The sequence below is a fragment of the Motacilla alba genome, chromosome 3 (genome assembly GCF_015832195.1).
Source record: "Motacilla alba alba isolate MOTALB_02 chromosome 3, Motacilla_alba_V1.0_pri, whole genome shotgun sequence".
Classification (NCBI taxonomy): Eukaryota; Metazoa; Chordata; class Aves; order Passeriformes; family Motacillidae; genus Motacilla; species Motacilla alba.
The window spans coordinates 93,421,023-93,433,767 of record NC_052018.1 but is presented as its reverse complement, the minus strand read 5'-3'; the positions used below and the strand labels follow the sequence as shown (position 1 = coordinate 93,433,767).

General features: G+C 38.8%; 1 protein-coding gene across 42 annotated transcripts in view; it reads left to right on the top strand.

Moving 5' to 3' along the window:
- The window catches only part of ESRRG (estrogen related receptor gamma), a 389,887-nt gene that overhangs the window by 342,589 nt on the left and 34,553 nt on the right, over window positions 1-12,745 (top strand). The window lies entirely within an intron of this gene.

Sequence of the window (12,745 nt, the reverse complement as noted above, 5' to 3'; positions counted from 1 at the left end):
TAAGAGACCAACTCCTTGGTCTGCATAGAATGGACTGCAGTCTGCATCACATAAATGCACTGATATTATAAAAGCTGACTGGCAATCTTATTAGCAAGAAAAATGGGGGTCATCAAAAGCAGTTTCTCAGAAGATTAGCAATTCCTTCAGATAACATTTCAGGTGCATTCTTGCTCCTCCCCAGTGCTGAGGTGTTTGTTCTTGCTCTGTGAGCTAGCAGACAAACTTACAGAAGTCTCCAGGGTTCTCAGTCTATCACCTTTCACAAACAGTAAAGTCACACAAAAAAGGTCAGCTTTTTCTCTTGTTTCTTAAGGTATTTTTCCTGTCCAGCAGATGAGTGAGCATGTTGGTGTGTTTTCATCAGCTCATTAGTTTTCTAATTTTGATAGTGGAGCCTTATTAAGCATGAGAGTGGATAACCTTTCATTCCTCAGAGTAATAAGTCATTCTCATTTTAGATATGATTTTGGGATACCTTAATAGTAGAATAAATAATCCAGTCACTTGTTTGTTTATCAGTTAAAGATACTTTATTTGTAGTTTCAAAAGAAATTGCAAAGAAATATTCTTGCTGTTTGTTTCTTTTCCCCTTGTTCTAACCAGTTCTTATGGGTCATCTTGGATGAATATAAACACTATATATATGTAAACACAATCAAAGAATAATAATAATTTGTACCTTTCTGAAGTGTTGGGGTTTTTTTACTTCAGAGGAAAGACAACAGCCTACAGACTCTAAAATAGTCAGTTGAAATTTAGTCATTCTCTGTGCCACAAACGGTGTATAAACAAGCTCTTGTATCACAAGCAATGTTTTTCTGGTACAGTTAACTTATTTCTGTCTCCTTAAACTAGTTTGTCTTTATGCTTTGAATGCTACAGTAATTTCTTTAATCAAATTGATGGAAGTCCCTTTCCCAGCCCACACTGAAACCAATTTATTGGTCATGATACGCCGGCTATGTTGCTAACAGTCGTAACGAACTGTCAGGCAATATCGCAGTGCAGCTAATTTGAAGTCATTAGGTGTGCAGCGTTCAGGCAACAATTTGTTACAGTGGTTAGGAACACAGCTGACATTTCTGAATGGCTTTGTTCAGAGCAGTTCTCGATGAGCCCAAGCAAATTGTAAACTAATTTAAACATCACTCTATATTATAGGAGCTACTTTGTCTTACACTGGTTGCTAATAAAGCACCCCAAATTAAGTCAAAATGAGTTAAGCAGGTGAGTTTGAGTTTCATCTTTGGAAGATACCTAGATCACCTTAACTAAAATAGAGTAGCTCTCAAAGAAGTCAGTCATGCTCCATATCAGTTGCAGGGGAACTTTTGTCAGTCTGATTTGTGAATATGCGGTGTAGCTTGGATTTGGCTGGAGTGATCGGAAGAGCAGAGGGATGAGACTGAGCAGCCTTTAAAATGATGGCTTTGGTTAGTGTGGAAAAGGTATTGGATGGCCCTGAAAATTTAAAATCTGAGCCACTTGAGGAACTTAGCTGCCACAAAACAGCATTTTAGTACAAAGTAAGCTCAAACTATACCTACAGTGGTAAAGCCACCCTAGGTAAGTGTACTTACCTGATTTCATTTACAAATGAGAGTTTAAAAAAAAAAACCCAGGCACGAAAGACAATATTTTTATAAGCCTTCAGGTAACAGAGGACAGTGATAAAATCTGTGCTTGTTGTCTGGCATTTGATCACAAAAATCAAAATGTAAAAAGGGCTGGACATGCTAAAGGGCAAATACGAGGAGCTTTTGTAGCTTGGTTATGAATGTTGGACGGATGAACTTGGACTGGCTACGCTCAGCTGATGTCTGGCACAAAACAGCATCTGGAAGAGCCTGCATTGGTGCTGCCTGTTTGCAAAACTAACAAATGTTACTGTAGGCAGAAGCATAACAGGATGGGGAAAAGGATGTATTAGGAAAGGGGTGCAAATTGCATAAAAGTTCACTGTAGCTTGGCAGACTAAGTAAACCCTTGGTGTAAATCTTGTAGAGTCGATTAATTACACCAGTAGTGAATTTGTGCCTAGCACAGCAAAGCAGCAATCAGCAAATCTTTCTTTACTATAGTGATTTCTTAAGGTTCAGTGTAATTAAAGGCCCTTATATATCAGGTGCTTAATAACTAATAAAGATCTCAACTCTAAAGCATTGCAATGTAAAATTTGTCTTTGTGGAGGAAGCCAAAGCAATGTTTTTGCTCTTCTGAAAAAAACCCTTCTAATAGGATTATCTACAAAAATGTAACAATGCAATATTCATTCTGCCCCAGCCAACCGTTTCCCATTTCAGTCACAGACTAAAAAATGTTTTCAAATTATACAAAGTTCAAGTCTATTCATAAAATCATTAGTATTTTTGTTGTATTGGAAATATTTCAATAGTTGCTTTTATTGAACAAAAAGTCTATACCGTATACAAAAGGAAATATTGAAAGAAAAATATATATGGAAAGCCTTTATCAGTAAATAGAATTAGTCTCCTTGCATTTATAAATCAAATAAATGGAAAGTGTGTTGTTATGAAACATGACCATGTCTTATCTGAAGAAGAAAAAGATCACAATGGCATTAGGAAATGCTTGACTTTAGTTAGAGAGGCGTAAGGGCACAAGAACAGATGATGGTGCCCTAATAGCCCTTTTTAAGAATGACAGGGCCCCGCCATTAGCATCCTTTTATATCCTTGGAAATTGCTCATGCCTCGCTTTTATGGTTCCTATCTGCCTGACTCTTTTTTATTTCTCTTTCAATTTCATCCGCGCTCGGATAAGCGCATGCTAACACAATATGATTGAGCTGTAAAATGGAACGCTGTCGCCTCTAATCTCTTTTATGTAGATATGGAGGTACTTCCACACTCCACTTCATTCTCTCTCCATTGTTGGCCTTTTTAGAATGTGTTGCCGAGTAATGGAAGCTCAGTCAAATATTAGAGCTAGGTTTCACAGGGTGTGATAAGAAGATTATCAGGCCAGCAGTCAGATCTATTGTTGTTCTTTGTGTCAGATTAAAATATTCTGATGTACTGTAACTTCGTTAGTAAAATACTGAAGGTGCTTAGGGAGAGAGGCTGATGCTGCTTCATCTCCTGCCTGATGAGACAAAACTCCTATTAACTCACCTAAATAAATTGTAAATATATTAGGAAGCCTCTGCAAGACATTTTATTTTATTTTATTTTATTTTATTTATCTATTTTTGAAATTTTATTTTAGTTATCGTTTAAATAAGGAAACCTCTCTTAATTCAGTATTTTCTGGTAGTTGAGTTTCCTACCCTTCACATTGTATTTTGGGGAGTTTCCATTTCATTGGTTGCATTATATTAATTAAGCTTTCACTGTATAGGGTAGTTTTCTGCTGATACCTACTCACAGTACCAGTACGGTTTCAGCTGGATTTTTGTAACTCTCTCATTGACATTCACCAAAATGTAAAACATTTTTTCATATTAAGTGGAGGCAGCAAACATTAAGCTCTTAAAAATGTGCATAATAGGAAGCTAAAGAAAAAATGTTCTCTTTAAAATTTGCATGTATGAAAAAACATCAGCCAGACCATAGAAATCAACTTTTTGCACTTAAGATGAAAAATTTGTTTGGAAACAGTAAATCAGACTAATACATCAAAAATAACTAGTTACATTATTTAGTAAAATAAGCCTGCTTGTCTTCAGCTGTTGTCCCTGTTCTGTTAGCAGTAACAGTTTTCAAGGAAGGGAATAGCTAGGAATTGATACTGCCGCTGGTGCTACTATTTAAAAAAAAAAAAAAGGCATGATTTTGATGTAACAAATACAAGGATGTTTTGAATATTTTAGTGTTAATGTTTTATGAAACATTGTTGTTCCAGCATACTCTTGGTGGAGGACAATATTTAAGCTTTCCTTTCCAAAGCAGCTCTCAGGGGTATAGTTTGACATTATAATATTGAACAAGAACATGATTTGCTGCAGAGTTGTTGTTTCTAAAATGCCCTTTTCTCACCATGTGTTTCAGAAATACCACCCCATCTAGGTAAAAGCTGACCACAATTGCTTGTGTGGATTGTTGTTGGGGCAGCCCATAGAGAATCTCAGCTCTGCAAGGAGGACAGGTCTTCCCTGTGCTTTATGTCTGTGTCGTGCTGCCTGCTGCTGTAAAATTTGTTTTTTGCGCTCAGCCTTCCCTAGTCCCTTGTGCTGCTAGCTGGATTTAGGGCCATTTCAGACACAACCCTGCAGCTTCTGAGAGCACCCCATCACAGGGTGCCTGTCCTTCCACAGACAGCTGGGCATGTAAATGTGGTGTTCACTGTTCATGTGACATGGAATGGAGGATGAGTTGTGAGGTGCTAAGAGGTTGGCAGGAATAATAACTTGAGCCTCCCGGGGAATCAGGACATCCTGCCCTTTCTCAAAGTGCTAACTGGGACACTTTATCAAAAGCCTGGTATCTGCCCTTCTTTTAACTCCTTCTACAAACATGCTTTAAGTACAGAAACCAGACCTGCTCTTCCTGCAAGGGAAATGTTCTTGAACTCACAACTAGTGTGACATGTGATCTAAGGCAGGCCATTCCCTGGGCCTTGAGGGTAGAGATTTCAGCCAAGAGGTTTCTCAAAAACGAATGACTTCCTTGACCTCTGGCACTGAATTGTACAATATGGGGAATCAGCAATTGGCTGCCAGTTTTATTTTTGAGCATTAGTGTGGATGGACCACCCAGCACTGCCAGGGTTTTACATCGCCGTGTTGATTCAGGTTTCTCTGAACAGAATGGGACAGCAGTGTGCCTAAAATGCCAGCAGTTCATCTGTCCTGGTATTTGAAGTGCTGGGAATGGTGGCAGTTTTTAGTTTTTTTACTTTGAAAACAGTGTCACAGAAAAGGGTTAAGTGATCTTGCAAGGTAGGGAGGAAAAGGTAGGATGATGCATGAATATGCGTGTCCACAAGTCTCCTAGCATTTTCAAAACAAAACAAGGGTCTATATTGTGGCAAAAGGTAGTAACCAAAGGATCTGTTCAGGTTTTTAAAAATTTTCAACATACCCAGCTGAGATACAGTGTTGGGCTATTCTTGATGAATCTGTTGCTGAAGTCAGTGGCAAAATTTCAGCAGATTTCAGTACAAAAGAGTAGTAGGCTTTGTGTGCAACTAGAGATACACACACTCTAAGTGTGTCTGCTAGTTCCAGTTCAGAACTGAGAGAGACAGCACTGGAGAGGTGAGACGGTTTCTAATAATGCTAGACGTAGATGTCCTGGGGTAAAAAAAAAGCACTTCAGTTTCCAGGTTAGTCACTTCTGGCATTTTTTTTACTTGCGTTAAATTAACCGAGGGGGGGAAAAATAATCTCAAACATATAAGCATCTGATCACCTGCAAATGATGCATAAATATAAAATGAATGTGCAATAAAACTCAAAAAGGCACCTGAAACTCTTACTATTTATGACTTCCAAAATCTTTACCTATTCTTGGAAACGCTTATTTAAGAGTAATCATCACCAAAAGCATAATAAAGTAAAAAAATTGAATTAACAGGTAACAAAATAACTTGGCTCAATTATTATCTTTTAACGTTGTGGGGGGTTTTAGGGAAAAAATCCCTTATTTAAAATGCTCTACTCTCAAGATTAGAATTAAACAGTGACTTTATGGCTCTATTAAGTTCACTTTTTATTCCTATACAAGTACTTGCTTTTTCCTTGTGAGTGACTGTCTCCTTTTCTTGTTTTGTTGCTTTTTTTGGTCTTTTTTTTTAATTTATTTTTTAATCAGTCCTCTCCCTCCACCCATGCCCCCAACATTCACACTACACTGGCTGGCTGTTGCACTTCTTTTTTTCCCAGTGTCCCCCTTTATCTGCCTCAACCAATCTCCAAATGAATGCATGTCTATCATGGCCTTAGCTTTGACACTCTGGATATATTGATTAATAGTTGCCCTAAGCTCCTTTTAGCAAATCAAATTTTCACTTTTAGCAAGGATTTCGCCTCTGATTTATTCAGCAAAGTGAAATGCACTAAATTGACTTTGACATTCAGGGAAAATGGCTGAAAAACAAAGAGGGGAGGAAAGAGATATAAATTGTGTGGCAGCTGGAGACTTCAAGCATAAAAGAGGCTGTTTTCTATAGAATATCACTGGTTAATTTGGAAACATGCATTTAAACAGGAGTATAAATTATTTTCTTAAAATTAGATGGTTTTTTAGACTGAGGGTTTGGGATATAGTAAGGTTTACTTAGCAAAATGCAATATATTCAACCCAAATTCATCACTTGCTAATCATGGTGCAAGTGTAGGACCCACTTTTGTTGCCACTAATAATTATTATGTTAAACGAGAGACAGAGAGGTTTCTGAGTAGTTTTATAATGAGGTGCTAAATTGGTAAATACCTTCCTACCATTGCATGATGTTGTTCACTCCTGTGGCCCTTTAAAAATAAGAAATGATTAATAAAAAGAGAGCAAATCAACAGTAATGAATGCCAGTGCTTTTCATTTTCTTTCTATAAACAAAAATGGCTAGTTTCTGATTTTTAAATGCAAAAGTACAAAATGATATAGCAGCCATTTGCTATTATTCTTCCAGCAAAATCAAAAGTGTTGTATTACCCTGGGTGTCTTGTAGACCGAGTTAGAGATGTTGTATGCTCACAGATGTTGCATGACTGAAGTACCAGGAGGCTGAAAATGCCCCTTTTCATATTTGCAAGTGTTGGAGTGCACTGCTAAATGGAATAAAGGTGAGGGGGAAAGAAGAAGAAAAATCCTTACTCTGTTCCATTAGCAGATCTGGATGTTTTTGAGGGGGGTGTACAAATATGCAAGCTAAAACTGCAGGAAATGGTTTGGGCTTGTTCTGTGATCAGATTCTACAGCAAAAATTAAAAAGAAATATAGACGGTAGTTTGTTCAGTTAATCTATAGAGACAGACCAGGAGCCTTCAGTGGGGTCAGTTGTCATGGGTGTACAAGTCAAATGTGCTGTGCCAGCCTCTGTTGTTCAAGGATCTGGCCCTGAAGGGATAAATCCCCATCAGTAGTCAGTGTATCAGTGGGAGCTGAGTGAAAGCTGAGCGTTTCCTTTGTCCCCTGTGTGTACTCCCTACCTCAGGACTCTGCAGCACTGTGCAGAATCAAGGTTTAAGCAAGTATTTCCACTCAGGGGACAACAATACTCACCTTTGTACCCACTTCTTGTGTGACAAACGGGTTTACTAGATTAGGTCTGTGTAAATTGCAGATGACTCAGTAGCAGTTTTCCTTGTTGGCTTCTTCTAAGCCAACAAGGAATTAATCTTATTACCAGAGGGTAAGAGGTCTAAACGTATCTTAACCTTTTTAATTTTACTGTAATCTCCATTCTTTTTTTTTTTTTTTTGGAAGCAAGCTGGATGTGAGGCTTCAATAATGGCCTTTTGCAAGTGGAACAAGCATCCGGAGTGCCATACCCGAGATAGTTGGGCACATTAGATTTTCAAGCATGTGGCTATTCCATCATTCCATCGCCACCCCCCATAATTTAGCTCAACTTTATTAAAAGATCCCTGGTTAACAGTATAGTATATGAAAGAATTGAAACTTCTGAAATAGTATTTGAGGGAGTGTCCTTTCCCCAACTTCCCCAAACTGTACGGTTCATACCTCAAGGGTGGCCAGCTTCTTATGAGTAGTGCATGGCTGCAAGGCAGTAAGATGCCTTGCTCAGAAACACAGGAGGAAAGTTGGAACAAATCTTGGCATTATTTCTTAAGTGAGGAATTTGCGGAACTGGCAAATGCAACAGAACTGAGCCTGTCATTAATGTTCACTAAGTATCACTTCTGTATTTACAGGGCTCCTCTCCTCTAGAAAAATTAAGGGTTTTTTTCAACCAGATTCACTGTTTAAAGAACATCCAAACAAAGAGTGGGGGGTTTTTCAGTTTTAAAATTCCTGAAGGCTTTATTGGAGATAAGATGATCAATTTTGTATGTCATTTAAATTGGCCTCTGAAAGGATCATAGCAGACACCGAGAATGCAGAAGTAAACTTAGAGCAACATAGCCCTCTTACGGTAACTGTTTAGGCTGTTTTAAACTAAACATTTGACTTAGTCATCTAACTAAGCCTCCAACAAAAATACATTTACTTTGTTCTGGGTGGGGAAGAAAAGAGCACCTTCTTAGTCATACATGTTGACACAGTAAATCCAGGATGGGAGGAGGGAGGGGGGAAAGAGCCAGTTGCTTAGGTTGGATTTAGAGCAGACAGGTCTCCACCTGTATGACTGGGTCAGAGACACAGGATGGTCTAGTTTCTTAAAGTCAGCTGAGACCAGTTAAATACTGTAATTCTAAGAATGCCTCTACTTTCTCTCTGGGTAAGTTCAGCTTCACACCTGCTTAACCTACATTAGAATAGGATTAATTACCTGAATTGCAACCCCCCTTAACCAGTCAGCACGTTTCTGGCAGGGCACATGGTGACCTGGGTCTGGTTATATATAGCGTATGGATAACAGGGGAGCACCTGGGTTGTAATGGCAGGGCTCAGTCCAGCCTGATACAAGAATCAGCAGTTTTTAAAAAAAGAGTCTGCAGTAATCGCCTTCTGCAGCAGCTGGATCATACAAGGGCTTTATGAACTCATGTCTTCATAGGCAGTAAGCTTTTTTGTTGGGCAGTGCTCAATTTATGCACCCATATCTAAATATACAGGCGTGTATGTGTGCGCAGAAAGAACCCCAAGAAGCACAGAATCCAAAGAGTGCAGGTACTGGATGTCCCCGTATTTAATTACTTAGATGGAGCAGTTACTTGACTGTAACTTTTGACTCAGTGTTCAGTGTTACCTAATTAATCATCCCCAAGTTTAATATTGCATAGCAGGCAGTATTAAAATATTTTGGTGATTCTTCATACAAGAAGACACAAAACCTTCCTTTCATTTGAAAACATGTTCTGAAAAGTTCTCTGAGAATATGTTGGTCTGGCCAAGGTATTTTCCACACCAAACTCTTAATGCACATATTATAGACATGTGGAAATTTCACAGCATTTGACCCTTCTCCCCAATATGTTTTCATCTGCAATGTTGTGCACCATCAGTTTCAATCAGCTGCATTAACAGCTGAGGTGAAATCAAATACTGAAATGATACACAACTACACTTGCAGAAGGCTCCAAGTTCAGTGGAAGTGGTGCTTTCATAGTCGAGTCAGCTCACTTTGCAAGTCCTGACATGTTATGCATGAGAACACTGGAGCAAAGAGTTGTGGTGAGGGTGGAGAAGAGGCGGGGGCAAAACTGCAGTTTTCGTGCATCCAGCTGTTGGGAGAGATTAAGGGGGGACAGTTTAGCAGATAATGACTGCTGCTCATACATTTGTTCAATGAAGTTGCGCTTCTGGCATAAATGTATCGTGACACTGGCAGGCTGCAGGGTGTATTTTTAGCCAGAGATTTCTTCTGGCTAAGCTTTAGCATCATGCCTGCCCTGCTGAACAGGCGTTAGACTCCAAACTTGGTACAATTCAAGCTATATCTGATAACATATAAAACTTTCTGTGACCCTTGTGTCTCTCATTAATTAACTCTGCTTGCAGTGAGAAGAATTTAAGAGTCCTTCCCCATATCAGTCTCTTGTAGAAAGCCATTCTGCTCTGTGATCCGTCCTTCACTTTACTACTTTGAAGTTTCCCAGAGATAAAGTTAACTGTTGGCTGGATTCAGGAGCAGGTTGCTTAATGTCAGTGAATCTTCGGCTACAGATATAACATGCAAAATGCATTGTGAATTCCAGATTATCTTCATTCAGTGAGATTATAGAGTTTTGAAGAGTTTGAAATTTTGAAGAGTTTCTTTGTCTTTTGAGTTACTTGAATGTTTTCTGAACCGCATCAATGAATTGTGCTGAATGCTTTGCTGAATATCTTCAACACAGATTTGGAGTTTGCAGGATTGTGCCTTGCACATCAGTGGTGATGAGTAATTTGCTGTGTTCTGTAGTCCTCATACATGAAGCACACCATGGGCTCTGTAATCCAGAGATGGCTGGGAAACCGGGTGCCCCAGACAGGCAGTGCAGGTAGGACTGGGGACAAGCTGTGCACCTGCTGTGCAGGATTATTCCTGCTTCCTCTGTACCATAAACCTACAGAGGGCAGTGTCTGACAAGAGGCTTAGGTGGGCATTTCAGGAGATAAAGCGAAGAACACAGGCTGTTGACAAGGAACATTTGCATGTTCATAAGCAGCAGCATCATAGTCAGCCAGCATCAATGAAAATCATAAAATCTTTCAGAGAACCTGCTAGGAGGGAGGAAAAATACCGCTAAAACCAGCTTGCAACAGGGTGATGGGAACACAGGCTGCCATGGTTCTCCTGAGTTCCAGTGCTGTAGCCAACACAGATGAACTCCAATTTGCCATTGATGGCTGCACGGACAAGTGTACTGTCTCCATGGTAGAAAGTGGTAGCTATTCATATACTGAATGGCAATACTAAACAATTTAGGAGAAGCAGTGAAGTGTGTCCTATCCAATTAAAAATGCAGTGAGAATTTTAGGTAGGCAAAATGTAATTATTTAATTGGAATTTGACCAGGATGCTTTTCCACTGTTAAAATAAGTATAAATTACATGAGCTATAAAACTTTAAATTATGAAAATATTTTGAGGTCTTTGAGCATGGTAATTGGAGCTATATATTCAACTTTGTTTTTAACCTGACACTTCATAATGGCTGTTCCCTAAAGCAAGTTTTTTTTTTACATTATCGAATATCCTTTGGTGAAGCAAATTAGCAATCAGTCTAGAAAATATTTAAGTAGTACAATCACATTATTTACACAGGCACTTCCATTGTGCAGCATTCTCTGTGTTCCCAAATATGTGTAGGATCACTTCCTCAGCTGTCAACATTCATGATCGAACCTCCTTCTTTAGTAAAGCTTTATATGAAAATCCATTTAGGCCAATAGAAATACTTGCCTTGATTTCACTGCTTTGGATCAATCCCTAAATATGCAGGTCACAATCTGTAACCTGTGTGGACCTCAGAGCTTTATTATTTGCCTTCTGCTTGAATTACCACTTTTGTGTAAATGGTGGGGGACTTTGTGCAATTCCTTGCACAAAGCCTTTTTTTCTTTTAATACTTTTTATTATTATTATTAACGAGAAAGAGAATCCTACTGTGGAGAATTAGGGTCATTTACTTCAAGCTGAATAAGAGTCTGCTCTTATCTAGAACCATATTTCAGTGCTTACAGGAGCATCAGCATCTGGCCAAAATGATAGAATGTTTACTGTGACAGAAACCCTGCCTTTAGTATTTGGAATAATTTTAAAACAGCATCCAGCGTACCCCTGGAAATAGGTTCTCTGATGCTGTGGCCACAGTCAGTGATTCCAGTTGCTTGAATCATGTTGTCCAAAATACATTTTCCAATTAGCTTCCTATCAGGTTGAGGAATTCCAGGTATTTATTCTGTAAGTTTTGTGCTTGTGGAGACTGTTCTCCTGGGGTTCCCTGAATTAGAACCACTTTTTTTTTAGTGCAGTTCCCCCCCCTAGTTTAGTAAAGGATTTTTTTGCAATAGAGTTTTGCTGTTTCAGTTTTTGCTTGCTGCTTTTTAAGAACTGGAGGCACTGCGAGTCCTCTCCTGGTACTCCTATTGATACATTTGTGCAGTACTGAGGTACAGGCTCCATGTTACATCCATACTTGGCTCGTTATCCTCTTATCAAGCTCTTTGCATCCCTTTGTTTATTTGAGGAGACAGGAAGACTGTGTGAAGGCTGCTTAGTCAGGGATATCAGCGTTGTTGGCAGGGGAGTGATTGCCAGTTGAAAAACAAGGCATTATTGCTCATTTTTTCCCTCTTATTAGTTTGATTACATTTGCAAATCAAATCAATCCATCAGACATGATCAGGCCTCGTCCGCATTTTAAGGAATAGTAATCTCCGTCTAATAAGATGCAAATGTGTCACATCGGTAAGTAACCAATAAATCATCGTCTTGTCTTTGGCAATCATTAAATATCAGAACCAACAGTCAATTTTTAGTATTTTCAATTTGCGATATGCCGCTGGAATATAAAGATAGATGGACGTAATTACACAAACCAAACACTATTTCAGTTCATTCCAGACAGCAAATTTAGTGGAAGGTATAACTGGCTTGTCATCACACTACATTATTCCTGGCGGTTCATGCAAAGTTCACAGACAAGCTTCAAATGGACAGTGCTTTTTTTACTCTCCTTAACAACATTCCCACTACCACCACCAAACTTCAATAAATGACTTGAAATGCAGTAGGACATCACTTCCATCAGTGCACAGAAAGACACAGGAAGAAAAACATTGCCCCTTTTCTTAGTGCGGGCACCTTGGGCATGTGTAAGACTGAAGGCCAGAGATTTCCTAATACTTCCTGCATTCTTTCTTTCTTTTTCTCTTCCTTTGTTTTCAGATATTTTAATCTGAAATGTCAGTATTTCCTCAGAGTAACTTTTCACAATTTTTTCAAGTTACCTCAGGTTTAGTAATTAAAAAACAAGCAAAGACAGACAGGGAGAAAGATTGGCACCACCAGCTTCCCTCCCTCTCTCTTCTCATCCCCATCTTTTAGAGGAGTGAAAATTCAAATTGTTTTTCTTTATCTTTTTTTTTTAATTGATTTGGGATTTGGGAAAATTGATTGCCTCATGTGCATCCCAGGCATTAATTGATACATTTATTGTCTGATTCATG